Here is a 20,159-nt window from a genome sequence, read left to right as displayed (position 1 = left end):
ATTTTGTATTCTGATCTCATAAAAACTTCCATAAATTAATAACCTCCAACGTCAAGTAATAACCTCCAACACCAACTCCATACCTGCAAGTTGTTCCAGAGTTATCCTCCTGTTCATCCTGCTGCATTTTTACTGTAATAAATACCCTATTGGTTTTTATCTTTGGAAAAATTTTCAAGTTTTTTCTGTTTTATTCCTTCTTCCTTTCTCCCTTAGGCAGGACCGTGAGAGATGTCTGAGAAATTTCATCACATAGATTCTTTCCCATGGGGAAAAAGGAAAAAAAAAAACACAGTAAGAAAAATATAGGTGGTAGAGGAAAAACTTTTGTTTTACTCCTTCTGCCTGCCTTGGCACTGTGAGATGGATCTTAGAAGACTGAAGAGTTTGGAGGGCTTCAGAAATGTGAGTGGATGCAAGAAAGCCCAAGAGACAATGTCAGATACTGCCATTGGACAAACTGCTTCTCATCATAGCTTGTTATTAAGTGGAGTAAGATATTCTTCACACTCTCACACTCTCAATGCCAAAATTCTCACCTTTCCACAATTTACACTCTGTGTTGAAAAAGCAGTAATTGTTTCCCAATTTTTTCAGTTTCCAGCCTCACCTGAGTCCACTGCGTTATGTAGAGACAAATAAGTTTACAAGCACAAGTCACACAAAACCATACATGTCCTAGCAGAGACGCATTCATACAACACAACAGTGCAAAAGATCAGCACTGAGAGATTTGCCTCTCCAAGGATGGATGGCCCTGTCAGTGGTTCTGACTTGTTTCAGCTCTGTATGAGAGTGTTCAGTGCTTGGAACATCAGAAAAATCTAGTTGTGTCCCATTTTACACAAATGACTAGAGAACCACACAAAATTGGTGGCACTGTATATTTAGATCCTTTTCCGTAATATATAGATAATAATACTTATCTTTCCCATTATCATTGTAAAGCTTACTTTGTATTGCAAGGTACTTAGCTGATAAGACCAGCAGTTGCCGAAAAAAAATTCATGGCACTGTGAAAATTCCTTATCTGGTGCATGCCTGCTGCTGGGACTGCATATGAGGAGCACTAAGAGTGACAAATAGACTGTGAAATGCAGAATTAACTGAACCTGCTTCATTCTGAGTGATGCCTAAGGTGCTGGTTGAGCCAACCTAGCAAGGTTCTGAGGACACACACTATTTCCCCCTTCCCTGCATCAAGTTTAGATTAGATGGTCCAATAGATTTAAAGTTATTAGAAAGAGGACCGGCCAGCAGAAAATAACAAATAGTAATTTCTCAAGAAAAAAATATTAAAACTAATTATTGATCGTCTGTCTCATCCAGCAGCCTCTGTCCATGCCATTCAATAACCAAGTAGGCACCCTTTGGAAAACCATTATATGTGATCAAGTTTTCACAGACACATGCCAATGGACACGTCTGCAGGAATTAGATCAAGGCCTGTGGCTCTCACAATACTAATGCATTCACACTTCTGATTACCTCATTTCCCAACTGTACCTTGTTTTAAATGTAATTCCATTAATTTATCTTTGAGTGTGTATAATCTATATAGCTACAAGCCTTCTTATGTTTAGGTTGCATTTTTGGGTTAAACTGGTGACTTGATGTGCCAGCCCACACTCAGTACCAGCAGCCATGTGCTCCCAGAGCATGGGCATATGTGCTCCTGCAGCTTTCTGAGTTCTTTCTTTATTTCTCCAGGGCTCTATCAGGAAGAGCATTGCCAGCAGGTAGGAGGTGATCCTGCCCCTCTACTCAGCCCTGGTGAGGCCACACTTGGTGTGCTGTGTCCACTTCTGGGCTCCTCAATACACGTACATGGAGCTCCTGAAGCAGATCCAGCAGAGGCTACAAAGATGATTACTTGACAGGAGTATCTCTTATGAGGAAAGGCTGAAGGAGCTGGGCCTGTAGACTCCAGAAGATGTGACTGAGTGGATCTCATCAGTGTCTATAAGTATCTGAAGGGAGGGTGCCAAAAGGATGAAGCCAGGCTCTGCTCTGTAGTGCTGGGCAGTAGGACAGGAGGCAATGGGCAGAAACTGATGCACAGGAGATTCCACCTCAGTATGAGGAAGAACTTTATTGTGCAAGGGACCATGCAATAGAACAGGTTGCCCAGAGGGTTGTGCAGTCTTCCTCAGAGAACACATTCAAGAACCATCTAGGCACAACCCTGTGCAATGTGCTCCAGGATGACCCTGTGTCCTGGTTTGAAGGACTGGTGTCTGCCAATAAAGGCAGAAGCTTCTCTTTGAAATGGAGAATGTAAACCCCCTTCCTCCAAATTATTATTATAATTTTGAAATTAAAGGGCTCTCGGGCAAAGATATGGGAATTAGGAATAACAATTCCTTACTAGGAAAATTAAAATAGAAATACAGTATTACAAAGAACAATCCCAACCCTGACAGAGTCAGAATACAACCTGACACCCTGTCAGTCAGTCAGGGTGTTGGCAGCAGTCCCATTAAATGGTGGCTGCATCCTCCTGCAGTGGCAGATGTGGTTCAGCTGGAGCAGGGCTCCTGTAGAAGGTGCAGTTTTCCTCTGAAGGTCCAGAGATGATGTGGAAAGGTCCTGCTTTCCTCTGGAATTCAGTGGAAAGAAGGTAACTTGCTGTCCAAAATCTCAGTTTTTATCTAGGTAGGAAAGGCTTGGCTCCTCCCCCTGGCTGGAGCATCTCCCAGTGGGATGATGTAATTTTATCAGTCATACAGTGGGACTGAATGGCCCAGCAGCAGATGATATCTTCCTGGAGGGAGGATGGGTTGTGGAAAAGATAAAGATGATTTCCCCAGCTGGTTTTAAAGATGGCCCATTAGCAGATAATATGTGCCATGGAGATAAGGGTCACTGCCCCACCCGGCTCCAACAGATGGGGACAGAACACACATTTCTTGTCACATCCTGTATTGCAACCCAAGACACCCTGTTAAGCAGAGAGGTTGGACCAGAGGCCCCCCTGTGATCCCTTCCAACCTTCCCTAGTCTGTGATTTCTGCTCTTCTTTTCACAGCCTCATCACCATGATGAGGGATTTGTAGCATTAAGTAGTCCCACAAATGGTCATTTCTGGCATGCATTAACTATATACCCTTGTGTTTCACAATTTACACAATCCTCTTCAAGCTCCTGCCAGGACCACTGCAAGCAAATCTCATGTATAAGCAGACTGGTTATTTTCATGCCTGTCAGCTTTCATTCTTTTTGTTGGCCAACATGCCTGCTACATAAATAATCATGGTTTAAGAATAGAGCTAAGTTCTATTTCTCTGTTTGCCATGCTGAACTAACTGCGAATATTCTCAGCTGAGCTTTTTAGAGCAGTTCGTAAACAGCACAAAAACCAGATGCCACTCAAAGGACACTCTCATGTAAATATAAAAAGTCATAATTCAAAGTAAAATGTTAAGTCTCAGTAATTCACACCAATTTGAGCTTTCCAATTCAACAACAACAACCCTGACCTGAAAAATACTACTGTGCAAATTTGTATAAAACTGAGTACATCACAGGGTCTCAAAATCTTAGTCACATTAAAATAACATCAGTGGACTTTTCCCTGGAGCCCAGTACATACACACAGATTTTCTAGAGTGCATGAGGAATGTAGGTACATAGGCACTACTGAAGGTCAGTGGGATTTCCATGGCTAAATCCCTAAGGCATATTGGAATCAATCCCTTGCAATTACTAATTCAGGTACCATATACAGCTATTCACTTCTATATTTTAATATTGATAAAATTCATTTGGACTGATCCTGAATCACACCTGTTTACATACCTTTACAGTGAGGTAATACATGTTAGTAAAGTCATCTCGAATGGGAGAGAGAGCATCAAGTATGGCTGTGGCTGTTTATTATCTCTGCTTTTGTTGTCTTGGATTTTTTTCTCTTTATCTTCAGCCTTTCCTATTCTTGAGATAATTTTTTAATGTTTTTTTATATACACAGTGATTTCTTTTTGGCCACACACTTTTCTCTCTGCATTGCCAGGCTGAATTCAGAAGGAATTAGTGACTCAGCTGCTTCCTTCTCCAAGTTTTATTTACAATCATGACAGAATTTGTGTTAAATTCTTCTTGCTTTCTGATAGAACTGAAGCAAAATTAAATGCATTTGTTAGCCAGACACTAAGGAAGTTTTCTGAGTTAGAGGTATGTCTGTGGTACCAGAACACTGTCAGGGACAAAAGAGACAGTCTCACAACCCCTATACCCTCCACCCATACCCATCCAGATTTACTCTCCCTCACTTTCCCAAACGTGTATATGGGTTTCTATCCCAGACAGTCTTGCAGGACAGTCTTGCAGAGCCCACTAATCAGCAACATTCATGACATTACAACATTTCTATCCATTACAGCACAAAATCCATCAGACAAGGAGCAAATCATTCATATAACACAGTATTGTGCCCCTATTATGGAAAGGGCAAGATTTTCTCAAGGCTCCCTGAGCAAGCATCAGGGGCTGGGGAGAACCCCCAGCAGGAGCCTGCACGTGAGTTCTGGTCCCTGTGAGCCCCTGAGAGATGACAGACATGGACACAGAACAGTGCTGCAGATGGGCTACACAAAGAGGTGTGCACTGGACAGAAGCTGCTTGGACACACTGCTCACTGCCACATCTTGGATTCCAGTGAATAAAATAGTCACTGTTTTACTCACAAATATGGGGAACAAGTGTAGGTGTATGAATGCTGTTCACTGCACTGACATTGAACCAGAGTATTTGAAACAGCTTTGTCTGAGTATTCAAACAATAAAAATAAAAGTAATTTTAGTAAAATATAATCTTAATGTTTGACCCAGAGTCCCAAAGATATAAGCTGTGTACGGATCGAATACACAGTGTTCAGCTCCTTCACAACTGGAAAGCAGTAAGATTTAATTATTTTATGGCTGGAAGATAAATAACAGTCCCTGTAGGAAACTGCAAGTAGTATTGCAAAAGATTACCCTTATTTGGTTTTGTTTTCTTTGACATGGAGTAATACAGTTGCTGAATCATTATTAATAATTGTTTATGTCACAGTAATGCCTTAAGCAACGCTCCAGGACAAATACTTAAAAGGATAAACCTTAAGCAATAGCTCCAGCAGAGCAAGCGAGATTTTGTTTTCCCTGAACCTGGAGCCTCTTCAACCTGCAGTTGAGCTGCTCCCCAAATTGCTAATGCCACCCATGTGGGTGATACACAGGGTCCTGCTGAGCAAGTGCTAGTACTTTCCTTTCTTCTGCTGTGGAAGCTCAATCACCCTTCAGATCCTTAAGTCCTCAAGAGATCTGTCAAGGAAAATAAAATAAGCCTGGCATGCACCCAGCTATGATAGTCAATCTGAATAATTCCCCAGCTTTGGTATCAGGCACCATGCAGCTCCCACTCACCTCAGTAGGAGGGAACTGGCCCTGTGCATTGCCCAATTTATCAACATGATACATGAAGTCTGTCTGGAAGATAAACAAGAGGACATATTGTGGTGACATAAGAACTCTTCTCAAGTTGTGCATCCTAGGAGATAGATTACATGATGAACATGTGCAGCATGCCTTTTCCAGCTTGTGCTTCTGAACTGAACTGTGATGTCCTTCCTGAAGAAAAGCTGCATTTTATCTCACAGTTAAAGCTGGCTATCCTTTCAGGAGAAGCCTCTCAGAATTCTGTTCTCTGGTGCTCAAGTGCCTAATGAGAAGAGATTCATAACCCCTTACCTGATGAGATGTTGTGTTGTCTTTCTCTTTGGGGAGAGGTGAAGTAGTAAATTTCCATTCAGAGGAACACAAAGGAAAAGGTGCATGTTTTATGATGTAAAACCATCACAGTCTCTGCCTGCCTCCTACCAAAGCTGTTTGAAAAAGGAAAATGCACCTCAGTTCCACGCTTCCCCTCTAATTCACCATCACTTGAGAGAGAAGAAAGAGCAGACAACACAGTAATTTTCTTAAGGCATTAGGAGTAATATTGTGACAAACAAGTCAGCAGCATTTCAACACCTCCAAACACAGAATGGCAGAAGTGTGCCTGTCAAAGCACAGCTACAGAACAATTTCTGGACTTGCCATTCCCAGTGTAAAGCACGAAGGTGGGAAATCTCCAGGAACCTGAAAGACACACAAAGACAGCTTCCCTTCTCCCAGCCAAATTGATCTGGGGACCTTTTCACTTCTTATGCCTTTGAAAACCTATCTGCCAAATGTAGTGGATATTATTATGAAATCTGCTACACCTGGACTGCACTATTGCTGAAAACAGATTATCTGAAGATAGTAATCTTTTAATAACATCTTTTCAAATGATGTGTTCTCCTTGTGTCATTGATATGTTGTCATATGCTCAAAATTCATTGTAAGTATTGATACTAACCTTGTGTCACCTGGCTGGAGAAAACAGGTTAGTATGGGAGTTTTTAAGAAATCAGTCAAAAACAACCCTCTTAAAAATAAATTTATTAATATATGGGGAATATACAGTCCAGATAGCTAGACTAAGAAAGAGGTCAGCACTGAATATATGCTTAGGCTGTGTTAAGTATTATTTAAAGTGCTAGGTGCCTTAATCCAACTCATTCACACCAGTTACTCCAAGGCTACATGAATTTGTATCTTACCTGGTCAGCCCCAGGAAGAGGCAAAAGTCAGTGTCCTGAGACCTCAACTCACATCAGTTCTTTCATCAGGTTGCCTACTGCTCCCTTGCAATCTTGCTCCCCCCTAACGCTGGGGCCTCTCTAGGCAGCACATTTGGGCTGGTGGCTCAGAGCTGCTCAGACAGTGGACCAGCTGGGTGCCATCATCAGGTACAGAGCATCCAGGCCTGTCCATGGGGAGTATCCTTTTGCCCTACAGTGTACAATTCAACCCTTGAGATCTTATGTCCTCAATGGTATCCACTGAGTTACCCCAGGGCTTCCAGGCTGGTACCTGAGTTTGGCTCTACAGGGCTCCAAGGAAAAAGCAAAATGTATTGGTGATGACCTATCTCTGCTCCAGCTGCACCCATGTTATGCTACAGCTATGCAAATATGAGAAACTAGAGACCTTTTTCTCACCAGAGATCTTTCCTTAAGCCAGCCCAGCCCTCATTCAAACATAGCCAGGACCTGAACAGGATGGCCATATCCTAACTGCTTTTTTAGGGATAGTTCTTGTTAGAGCTATCTCCATCTCCATCCATCTCCAGCTATGTTCTGGTTAAATCCATCATGGGGGCCTTGCTTGGCAGTTTTTGTGTGGACAATCACATATCAGAGATTGAGCATACACTGTTAACCCAGGTTAATTTTAGCTTCTGTGTCGTCATCTGCAAAGGGAGAGATGAACCCAAGATACCCACTCTTGTCCTGGGTGTCAGAATAAAATCTCACTGGGGCCTGCTCCACTGAATATTAAAAAAAAAAAAAAAAAAAAAAGGTCCACTTTTTGCCCTAAACACACTCACTCATGGCACTCAGGAAAGTCTGGGTGGCATTTAGCACTGTGGTTGGTAAAGCAAAAGTAATGAGGTCTTCACATACTGGCATGAGAGGTCAGAGCAGCCTAAAGGATTAATGAAACAGAAGGCACAGTTTTGTCACTTTGATACTCAGCTCTCATGCAGCCTCCTCAAAATCCAAACACACTCCCCTCTGCACAGAACCACAACATACACAAAAAGGAATATGCAATGCAATTTGGAGACAATATTAGGTTGGAAAATGTTGGACTCTCTCTCACAGACACAATCGGTGCCAGTTTTGTGTATCTGTCTACCTGCACGAAGGAAATAATTGCCAGACTACAGCATTCTGCAGTAATGATCATTAACTGCAGTAGCAATATTGCAGACTCTAGGGCCTTATTGTAATCCTCCTCATTTCAGTGTTAAACTACTCTAACTTCATTAGCTTCACTGGAGATACTCCACTTTACACCTACATAATTGAGAGCAGAATCAAGCCTTCACTGCTGTGGAAAATACTGGGTAGTGCAGCACTTTTCAAATAAAATGTAATTAACATGAAATTCTAGATCCATATTGCAATTTGCAGAATGATCACTGTGGGTGCAACATGACTTCCAACTCCCTCTCTCATCTTAATTTAGTTAGAAATAGGGCTGCTTGTGTAATATTTTCTCCGTAGCAGGAAACAGAGGCATATTTCTTTTTCTTTTCCTATTGTTATTTTTTTCTCTTTATAAATCTTTGTCAACAAAGGATTACTAGCTCACCTGAGAGAGGCAGTTAAAGTCAGATACTTGCCCATAATTAGGGAAACTTGGAATCCTTGACAGTGAACACCTGGCTTCTCATTACTACCTGCATTTTATACTTCCAAGTGTTAATCTCTCCTCAGGGCTTGCCTTGGAGTTTCATTCTGGTATTCAATGAAACCATCAGGTTTTCCAGGCACTGACACCTTAGAAATGTTTTCCACATGGGAACCAATATGAAACATGTGTGATTATTCCTGATTTCGCTGTGTTGATTTCTATTATGGTAGCACCCTGGAAAAATAGTACAGACAGAGGTAATAAAATCTTTCATTGAATAACTTTATACAACAGGAAGAGTTGTGCTTAAAGAGGCTGGTTTGATGGAGGGGAGGGGTGGGCATTGCTATGATGAATGGTGTTATCATGATTATAACTTGGTTTAAAGGACTCTAAGAACTTGCACATTTTTTAGCCTTGAGAATAAGTTCTACCAGCACTTCTTTCCTCTTAAAAGTCATCACTGCAGCCATTCCTCATAGCTCTAGATGAAATACATGGGCTAGCTGGAACCTGGAATGCTGATTGTGAGCTCCCAGCTAACACTACAGGGCTGCAGTTCAGGCAGATTACTGTAATTTCCTTTACTTTACTGAGTGCAGTTTTCTTCCCAACCTTTACCAGCCTTATGGGCAGGAAAATTTTCTCATTCCCACAAGACCAAATGTGCTGGTAACTTTGTACTTTTTACTCCAGACATTGGAAAACCCAGGCAAAAGGATATCTCTGGGGCTTTTCTTCTGTTAATCAGAAGGATTTACTATTCTGTACCTGAATAAGAGTTGTTTAAATCTCTCCAGGCCCAAAGCTCTTATTCACTACTGCAAGGCAATAGAGGAAATAAGAAGTCAAAATCCTCTGAAAGAAAAATACCCAAGTAAGAGTTTCCATGGAGGTGAAGCTCACTCAGAAACATGAAAACAAGTGACTTCTAAACAAGAGTGCATTTGCTTTTTGAAAACACCAATGAGAAGAATGACACGCAGGTTACCTTTCCTTGATCACATCCAAGCCCTGCTGCATTTGATAATTTTTAAAGCTTTCAGTGAAGTCAGGAAGAGCAGACTTACTGCAGAAGTAGCATGCTCAGTGAAAGAAACGATGTAAAACTTGTTTGGGATCTGAAGTAGAAAAAAAAAAAAAAAATGAAACAAAGCAGTAGAAGATTTTGTGACTGATCTAAGCCTGAGCATCTGAATTAGTAGTATTTAATTGATAATACAGCCATTGTCATGGAATCCCAGAAAAAAATACTGAAGAAAACTGAGAAACACCAAGTTAACTTATGGTGAGCTTTATATGTGAAATTAAGTAAGAACACAAAATGTAATTGAAATATCAAAAACTCAAAAATGCTGATCAAAGTAGTCTTAGTCTTGAAGTTCAATAACAAAAAAAGGAAAACTCCTTTGAACTACAAGGTTCAACTCATATTCCAATGTCTAATACATTAAAGATACTAAAGATGAGCATCAGTAAGGTCCAGTAGGACAAGACAGTTTGTACTTCACAGAAGATACAAGAAATTTCATGTCCCTATTTTGCAGAATTCAGTTTCATTTAAAAGCAATCAGAGTGCAGTTCTTACCACTGACAAAGGAAACCCAAATTTTTTCCCTGGAGAATAACATTTTCTTTCTTTAGTTGCACAATTATGATTGGAGTTCTGGCTACAGACCTGGGACACACTGCTGCATATAATTTGAGAGAGGCTACATAATCTTGTTATCAGAACTGGAATGCAAGCACATTTCCCCAGACCTTTTGTGAGGTCCTAGATGCATGGCATTTCCCAAATTCCTTGGGGATATCCAATAACCTTACCAGTCTCTTGTGACTCCTACTCAGCTGAGTTCAGGTTAAAAAAATAAATCTTCACAAATATATGCTTCACATTATTCAGAAAATAAAAATAAACCAAAAACAAACAAACAAACAAGTAAACAAACAAAGCCAGAGAGCTGTACCATAGGAGCAGTGTAAATTATGTACTTATATTTGTATGCTGTGTGAGGGGAGGTTTAACTCAGATGCTTCTTTCCTCAACACTTTTTCAATCTCCATTGACTGTTTCCTTTCCTGCATTAACCCCTTCTCCTCAACTCTCTACAGTCTGCTTCCACTCTCTGTTGTAGTACCCTTCCTGCCTCTGCCTTTGATTTTATGCAAATTTGGGTTGTCTGAGGTGATGATTATAGAACTGAAAATAGAATAATACATTAGTCCTGTGCTAGAGCTTTAGACTCAAACAAAGCACAGAGTATCACTACCTGCTCTGCTGGAAGCATTTCTGAGCACTCAGTGCACCTTGTGCAATTTTTTAGATCTTATTATTTGTCTTACAGTTCTGTGTGTCAGGAATTAATTGCCTCACAAGGTTACAGGGCAGATTTGTGCAACAGTCCAGGTCTCTGGGACTGCTCTCTTGCATCACAGACATGTGCCTGTCACAGGAATGACACAATGCCAGCTTTCCCACACTCAACCTAATACATCAAACTGTATCTGCATATAGATAGTGATATATGTCATTTGATACTTCTGCAAGTCCCACTTCTTTGACATTAGCTTCTCTCATTATAGAGGCTATAATTCTCAATTTTCTGTTAAAAAATCTCCAGAGATGAGGTCATGAGTTACATTGTGTGGTGCCTCCTGTGAAGAGTTGGTGACTGTCCCAGTAAAACTCACAAACTCAATTCACTGATGAAGCTACAAGGCAAATTGCTGGGCTCTGAAATGTTTCTATGAATTCAACTCATGGGTTCTCACAAGATGAGGAACTCTGAGGAAATGCTAATCTTAACAGCCACGATTTTACCAATTTTGGCTGAAGAGATTGACTGATGAACCAGCTTTTACTGCCTGTCAAGAGAAATGAGGAATAAAAAAAATTCCAGAAGGATTTTGGAGACACACAAAAGCAATGAAGGAAAAGGGTAAAAAAACTCATAGGACAAGGAAACATGTACATTCATATGATGGGGAGGATCTGACACAGCTAATGGGTCAGCTCAAGATGTGGAAATGCTGTCTTGCACAGAAAACAGCAAGAGAAATATCTAAAGAGAAGAAAGAGTGCCTGATTCCAGTACAAATGATGTACCAGGGGAATAAGGAAAAGGCAAAAAAAAATGTATATAGGATTTACCACTTTTATCTTATGCTAGTAAGTAAAGAAGGAGTGAAAGAAAACCTGAACAGAGACCTCTGAGATAATATTAATAAATATACCCCTGCCACCCTGTATTTTTAAAATAGTGTGCTCACATACTTGCAATAGTGATTTCTAGGAAAACATGATTCAATTTATGAAGTCTAAAGAGTTGGTGTTTTGTTTAGTGGATTGAACAAAAAAAAAATGTTTTTTGGATGAGAACAAATGTTTCATTTTCTGTTTTCCAATTCAGTCAACAACAAAATATACTTCATTGCTAGCATCACTTGTGAGTCAGCCATATACACAAGAAAACAAAAAAACCCATAGATTTATGTTGTCTGTTGCACTGGAGAAACCCAAGGGGAAATCCTGTTTGACAGGCAAAAGAAAAAAACAGAGAGGAAAGAATTCTTATTTCAAAATCTCTAACTGGATTAAAGTGACAAGGAACAAATGACTACAAGCCTCAGAAGCTAAGGACTTCCATCTCTAGGTGTGCTGGTGTTTCTATTATGAGCCTCCACTTCAAATATAACTACAGAGACGAAATTGATTTTCTGGTTTTATGACCTTTTTAAAGGCACATTAATGTTCTACATAACTGAGTATTTGCACAGTACTTTATTATGTGAAATGCCATTAATTTCAATGGGAGTTTGTGTAGTATGGTAACGATGTCATTAAACAGTGCTGTTAAACTCATTGGGCTATTTACCATCCTGAATTACACCTGGACACCCCCTCCCCTGGGCAGCAGGGGCTCTCCCACACCTCAGCCCCTGAGTCATACAGTGTGCCCCTGCTTCCCCTGGCTAGCAGGGGCCAAAGACCAAACTCAGCAGCTGCAGGTAATGACCAACAGGAGCTTTTGTTATATCCATCTGCACAAGAGCAAGATTTGTCCAAGGACCTTTACTGTGTGGCTGTGCCATGAGTTGGAATGGCTTCATTTATCATTCTATCCTAAAATGTCCCTAAAGGTTTATCCTCACAACACCTTTGTGTTTACAGACCCATCACTGCTGCAACCAGAGGGAACATCAGTATATGACATGTTTTATAGGTGATTAGTTCAATTTTAGTCCATGGATAATAACTTGCATGTTCAAGAATTTGCAAGACTTTGTCCCTTAAATGTTGAGGCATTACACTGCAACTTCAGGAAATGCTGGAATAGGGCATTATTGAGTAAATTACACCATCTTTGAAGAAGCTTGAGGAAGTATTGTGCTCAGCATCACTGCTCTAAAGTATGGCCAAACCTCTTTCCTGCATGTGCCAAGCTAAGAGAAGACCTGTTTTCCTTACTATCCTATCCATGCTGGTTGCCTTGAAGAGAGGAGAGAAATTGATGCACGGATAGATTAGGGAATGAGAGGCTGGAGTGCAGCCCTGCAGGAGGAGATCTGAGGCTTTTGATTGATGATAAACTCAATTTGAGTCAACAATGTGCAGTCAAAAGGACCAGCCATATACTCTGAGTGTTTTGAGCATGATGTAGCTAACTGATCTAAAGAGATTGTCCCACCATACTCAGCATTGGTGAGGCCTCACCTTAAGTACTGTGTGTTGTTTTGAACTTCACAATATCAGAAGGACAAAAAAACTTTAGAAAGTGCCCAAAGGAGGGCAACAGAGGTGGAAAAAGGATAGTTGGACACGACTTATGAGGCTTGGCTGAGGATCCTAGGTTTGTTCAGCGTAGAAAAGAGGAGACTGAGCAGTGACCACATTGCTGTCTGCAAGCCCTCCAGGTGTGGAGCAGAGAGGGAGGCACTGATCTCTTTTGCACAGTCTAGTGAAAGAACACAAGGGAATGGCTTTAAGTTGTGTCAGATGAAGCTTGGACTGAGTACAAGGAAAAGGTTCTTCCCTGAGAGGGAGACAGAGCACTGAAAGAAACTCCCCAGGGAATAAGTCGTCACCCCAGACTCATTGAGTATTCAAGCAGCACTTGAACAAAGCACTTAGACACCTGATTTCAGTTTCAGGTTTCCCTGTGTGGAATAAAGAGCTGGACTCAATGATCCTTGTGAGCCCCTTCCAACTCGGAATCTTTTATAAATTTATGAAAATACAGACAGTCCCACCCTCTCACTTGATCTAGAATCAGCATGCCAGAACAGGCCAGAAACCAGCAAGGGCCAGGGATGAGGGAAGCAATCACTTTCCATCTTCACATCACGGCTTGTAGCCCCAACAATCTCTTTGACTTCAACCCATCATTTTCTCTCTTTCTCAGTAGTGGGTTTTTTCTCTACAATGGTTTCTTCCTGTCCCACTGACTGAAGTCAATAAGAAATAAGATCATGCTCTTTATTTTTGTTTTGGGGTTTGGTTGTTTGGGTTTTTTTGGTATCTAATTTGGATTGCAGTTGTACTGATTGACAGCTCTACTACAACTGCATTGAATTGCTGCCCAACTCAGTAATCTACTTTGGTGTCTTAATTAACTAGAATCAAATTTGAATGGAATTGCTTTTCTTGGAGATCTTTTAGGGTGGTTGTCAATCCAAAGGTAAAGACTTTTATAAAATAGCTGCTGCTTTTTATTTTGTACAATTGCTTTAGATAAAGATATTTTTCTTCATCTCTTACCTCTCAGTACTTGCATTTTATTATTTCATATTTCCTTCTATTTCCTTTTTTCATTTTTAATGTATTCTTTTCTCTCTCTTATTTTTAATTAGCGTTCTATTTGAATTTAATTATTTTTTTCTCTTTCAGTTAACTTCTGTCTTACACAGAGCACTATCTCACCACCTCCTTCAATAAAGCTCTGTCTCTCAGCTTCACCTGCCTCTTTGAATTCTCAACTCTCTAATTTATTTTTTCCCTTTCTAATTCCCCTCCCCCCAATAATTCCTTTTTAACTCATGAGTTTCTGTTCCAGACACAGAGCCTAGGTTTCTCCCCTTTCACTTCCACATCAGTGCAAGTCTGTGGGTCCCAAATGAGCAATACCAGATCTGTACCCTTCTGGTGTAGAGAAGAGTCAGTCCCACAAAGCAAACCCAGTTAAGAAACTGGAGATGTTTCCTTTTGAGCAGACTGGGAAGCAACTCTTCAAAGAATGGCAGATAATAGAAAATATTTTCAAATTTCTGATCCCGTGAAGGAGGAAGAGCATTGCAGTAAGCAGATAATAAATATTCCTTGTCTCTATCCATTCCCTACCAACATTTCTCTTTCCACTCATCTTCTTTCTACAAGTTCACATATGATATCTCTTATGGGCACAGATTCTGATCTTGTTTTACTGCTTTTACTGTTAATTTCTGTTCATTTCTCTTGAGTCATTCAAGCATTAGCAAAAGCAGGCTTGGGCTCTCTGTTGGGCTGGGATTTTCTCTTTTTTTTCCTTTTACTTTTTAAATTTGATGTCCCAGCTGATCTTAAACAGATGGCTTTTTTCATTTCAGAAGTAGCTTAAGTCTGCACTCTCCAACATACAGCAGTTATCAGTTAATGAGATGACTTGTACCCTTGTCCACACTTGCATCACTGCGGCTGCTTAAATGAGCTGATGTGCTGCAACTGAGGATTAAACCATCTCTTTCAATCCTGCATGCACTGCAGCACAAGCTACTCACTCCAGCAACCACAGAAGTGATTGCAGTCCTGGGAAACCAAGATGAGCAGAAGCCCTTGTGCATTAAAAGTAAAGCAACTTCAGCAGTAGAAAAATGAAAATAGGAACATATCCTCTCCCTGCTGTTCAGATGCTACTGAAATCCCCTACCATTTTATTTTCAATTATATACTGTTTTGTGTATTTTCACATCTTTTTAATCCACTCAACCATGCTTCATTTTTGTAAGGTGGACTGTGAACCTGCCAGAGTTGAAAAGCTTACCCAAAAATGCATGTCTGTAGACTACACCGCTCTAAATCCATGCACATAGAGCATAGGAAACATGCATTAGAAAAAGAAGAAAATTCCTAATGTTGGAATGCAATCTTTGGGACTTCATGCTTCCAGGTGAGGTAACCACACTGGTACCATGAAGCTCAACATAGACCTATTTTTATAATAATGCTACATTTGTTGGCACAACAAAAGGAACTCAGAAATTTTGGCAAAATGGTTACAGAGGTTTTAATCCAAGTGCCAGACCCGCCCTGATATTCAGCTATAAATGACTATCTGGTCACTTAAATTGGGGAACTGAAGATAATTACATACATCTTTTGGTTATTATTTATCACAGAAATACCACAACCTATTTTCACCCTAGGGCTAACTAGGTTCAGATGAGCCCTCTCCTTTCTATACAGACCACAGAAAACAAAGATACCTTAAGGAAGGCTTGGAAACTGGTGTCCATTTATCTGTGCAAAAGTATAATTTGTTCAGAGAACCTAAATAAATTGTTCCATTTCTCTGCTTCAGAGATAAAATTAATAATGTTTCTTCATATGTGAAGGCAGCATTAGCTGACGTGGTTATATTTGCCAGAACAAGAAAAATCCTCAGTGGACAAATATTTTTTCTGTCTTATGATATTCCTCCCTCCTCTGAAAAAATTCTGGATTAGACTTCTTTGACTTATTGAAGTAGAGAGCTAAGGCACAATTCTTATAAGCAGCTTTATGTAGTACAAAGACTCAGCAAGATCCCAACACGGCTCTAAGCACTGTGCAGACACCTACAGAAAGACAAATCCATATACCCACTCAACCTGAAAGATATTTATACCAGTGCAAAATGAATGTATAACACTCATTCTGGTTTGATGGTGACTGAGGTCCATCAGTTAATTCATTGTGTGCAGCACCAAAATAATGCTGAAGGGACACAACAGTCCCTGCCCTGGTGAATTCACAGCTATTTTCCCATCCTTTCCTTGTTACAGTTGTGTGAGCTCTACACACAGGCACCAAGTCTTCAGACTTAGAAAGAATTCAAAATAAAACACACCAAAACAAAAACCCCATTGTGTACTTTCTGATTAATTTTTGAGTGCACCTGAAGCAATCACAAGAGTAGTACTGGTATTCTTCATAGAGTCTGTCCCTTAATGTGCACCATAATTAGAGGAAACTTGGATCCCAACAGACATGGTCTCTAAAGACTTGAGAGATTGGTGAGCAGGGGGGAGCAGGGGGACAAGGAAGGTCATTAAACATAGACAAGGCACCTCCACTTGTCCCTCTCAGCACAGACCAATGCAAATATGTGATCTGAAAATTAACACAGTTTGGAAGGAAACATGCCACTGGGAGAATCAATACCCAGCAAACGATAATGGGAACCCTGAGCAAGCAGCTGTGATCTGCCCTCTGAACATGAGCACCTGTCGAGGGCAGCAATCAAAGCTGGTCCATGGGCAGCTCTCCTCACAGCTCAATTCACAGTGATCCTCAGCTGGAACCAACACAGTGGCACCCCATGCTGCCAAATGGTGTCCCTTTCTTGCTAAATGCAGACAAACAATGAGTTCCCCAAACAATTGGCACTGATCTTTTTAATCTTCTGATTTGGCTTTTTTGCAGTACACAAGGAGGATATATAGAATCTGCAATTAGAAATTAAGTTATTCAGCCTAATTTCAGAACGTGTCAAGGCATGACAGGCACTTAAATTCAGCCACAGCAAGGAATTTGGGTTTAACCATTTCCCTCAGTGCCATGTTTGTCTTGTACTTTATTATTATTACTAATGAACTTTATTTATTACCTTTTCAAAAACAGTAGTAGAGTTGGAGATGCTCCAAGCAGGTTGGAATTTGAATTATTCTCCACAAGACAAAGAAATTTTGCAGGCAGTGACCTTTACATCTCAATTGAAGACCACCTTGCCACAGCCTTTTTGCCTATCTCCATACAATGACACTGGAATATAGTAAAAAGGGGGAAAATGGATATAAGCAAAGAATCATGTTTTTCACGGGGTCCACTGGACAGGTTGAGGAATTAGCCTGATGTAGACAGCAACAGGTTCTGAGAACATTTCTTTCATTCAGAAGAACCTTCTTGTCTCTGGTACAAATAATAACAACAATATAATAACAACAAATAATAACAAACAATATCAATGTCTACAGATTTTTAGAAATTTTAAGCATGTCATCCATGACTGTATGAATCCTCCTAATTGTCTCCAAATAGTGTTGTACTTCAGTATCCTGAGATAGTGTGAAATGCATGTAGTAAACTGAACTCCAAGGAAATCAAAGCCTCATTCCTCTAATTGCTATGGGACTACTCACGTGCTCAAAACTAGAAATGTACTCCATTAGGAGTCTGTGAATCTTCTCTAAATACTAAAAGCCAGAAGAATGTCTCTAGAAGTCTGCAGGAAATCATAATACCCACCAAAAATTACTCCAGATCTCGTGGTTCCCAGTCCCTCATTCTCAACATAATTATATCCTGTTTCCCACTAGAGAACCCAGTAGCATTAACAAACACAGAAATGCAGATTGAGCTTACTGAGATGCCAGCAAGGGCTCTGAAAGGTAGACAGCTGAGCAGTGTACTGGAAAATGACCAGATATATTTAAACTGGCACGATCCAGTTAACTACATTCTGAACTGGAGCCAAAAGTTCAGGGGCATTGTGAGCACATCTTACATAAGGGACACACGTTTCTGCCATCTACTCCTGCTACTGAGCACAGCTGAGTGGAGAGCAGGGAGCAGAGGGCAGAGGATATCCTAGACTGTTCTTTCAAACTTGACACAGATTTCCATTTTGTCACGTTCTTAGCATGTGTGTTTATTTTCCTTGAATATTCAAGCATTTGGTGCTTTACAGTTGCCAGAGCTTATGAAAAGTGCATATTTAGCTCAAAGAGTTCCCAGATGTGAATTTCAGAATGACACTGTGTTGATTAGCTATAGAAGGCAGCCAGTCAAAGAGCAGGAGCAACAACATGTGACTTGGCATTCCCCAGCCAGCCAGAAAATAGTCACCCATTTAATTTTTCATGAATTTTTCCAAAATCTGGGAATACAGCAAAAGTTAAAGGAAGGAACAAATGTTTCTGTTTTCTAATCTGTACTTAATATCTTACCTTATCATCACTACAATTTTGCCTTCTCCTTATGGGAAGGGGTCATGAGAAGACCTATGGGGTCACTGGAAACCATTTTCCAGGACTTAAAGGTTCCTCCTTAACTAAAGTTATCCCACTATGAAAACACCTGGGGCTCTGCCCCACCTCTGGGGAAAAAAAATGAAATTACAGTGAAATGCCTTTATTTTCTCTAAATGTTATGCATTGTTTGCAGCTGATCATTCATCATCACAGCTCCCCCCATGAATGATTCATGAGGGGACAGCTGTTCCCAGGGCCTCTGCTCCTGAGCTGCTCATACCACAGGAGGCTTCTCCAGGCTGGTTATGCCAGAAGCTGAGCACCTGAGAAGTGCTCATGCTCCTTCAGCTCAAAGACCTTCATTCTTTCAAATGAAGGCAAGGCTACAATGCGCCCTAAAAGTTCAGTTCAGGGGTATGGAATGGGTAAATGGGTTATATAGAGAAATAAAAAATGTTTCAAAGTGTACAAGAAGCCAGACCACAGGAAATATTGGGACTAAATATTCTGTAGAGGATTCTTCTAGTTTCTACAAAATGCATGCATAAAACACACAAAACTGCATTGAAGTGTTGACATGTTCTGCAGATACTATTTGTTTTGTGTCTTATTTTTCAAGAAAAGGACAGAATTTAAACTGTAGGCAGTACAAAGGACAGAGTAAAGGCAGTTTTCATATCCATTTCTGATTTTCTTCTGAGTCTGGTCTTTGTATAACAAGCTGTACATCTCACACTTTCATGAACAGCATATATAATGCTTTCTACTGCAGGCAGAACTAAATTTCTAATGAGGCTTTCCTGCTTTAAGTTAATGGTAATATAAAAACAATAACTTCCCTCTCTCTTTACAATTACCTCAACAGAAGAAGAAAGGCTTAAGATAGATTTTTTTTTTAAATCTACTCAAAAACCACAGTTGGTAATATTACAGTAATTGTTATCATAAATCAGCTAATTTTTTTAACAAAATTACAATTTTGCCCTAAGAAAATAGGAAACTGGCAGCAGTACTGAAGTGATAAACAATTTCTGTACTGTGTCTAATGTTGCACAAATCAGGAACATATCTGATATCTTCTCCTTTGTGTCCTTGCCTTTTTTTAAAAAAAGCAAGGATAAATTACTTCCAGGATTATATTCTACTAGCAATTTTACAAAATCCCTAGACTCCAACAACTACATTGAAAAAAGAGTGGTGCAACTCTTTCATGCTCTACCAAAAAAAAGAAGAAAAAAAGAAAAGAAAAATATTGGATTGCCAAAATCTGATGCCATTTCTAATAAACAGCACAGATGTTTAAAATACAGAGAAAATGCTACTTAGAATTTGGGGTTTGAACTCATTGAAACTGCTTGAATTGAAAAAAGCATCATGCACTGATATTTCAAAATAATAGTTCCTAACTGGAAAGCTTCTAAATGTGCAGCCCAAGTTTGGAATTCATATGTCACTTCCTACTTTAAGAAGTGTAGTTGACTACAATGCAGAATGGGATTAACTAATTATTTTTGATCGTACAGCTTTTGTCTAGGTGTTCTTTATTCTTTTTGGCTAGTGTTTTCTCAGCCTCATTCTGACCTTTCACTCATGCCACCACACTCAGACCACAAAGTATTGAAGGTTATTTATACCACAATCTTTTTTATAGAGAAGTGGGCAAGGAAAACTCAGTTGTTTGCATATGCA

At 40.0% G+C, this 20,159-nt stretch overlaps 1 long non-coding RNA gene across 2 annotated transcripts in view; it reads right to left on the bottom strand.

Annotated features, from left to right (window-relative positions):
• LOC130251748 (uncharacterized) overlaps positions 1-20,159 on the bottom strand; it is a 165,557-nt gene that overhangs the window by 108,194 nt on the left and 37,204 nt on the right. For both annotated transcript variants that reach the window (XR_008840222.1, XR_008840223.1), the window contains exon 2: positions 84-259. This is a non-coding gene — a long non-coding RNA (uncharacterized LOC130251748). The remainder of the gene's footprint in view (positions 1-83; positions 260-20,159) is intronic.

Source organism: Oenanthe melanoleuca, chromosome 3 (assembly GCF_029582105.1).
Source record: "Oenanthe melanoleuca isolate GR-GAL-2019-014 chromosome 3, OMel1.0, whole genome shotgun sequence".
NCBI classification, from domain to species: domain Eukaryota; kingdom Metazoa; phylum Chordata; class Aves; order Passeriformes; family Muscicapidae; genus Oenanthe; species Oenanthe melanoleuca.
Note: the sequence above shows the minus strand (reverse complement) of the source record. Positions and strands in the feature narration are given on the sequence as shown.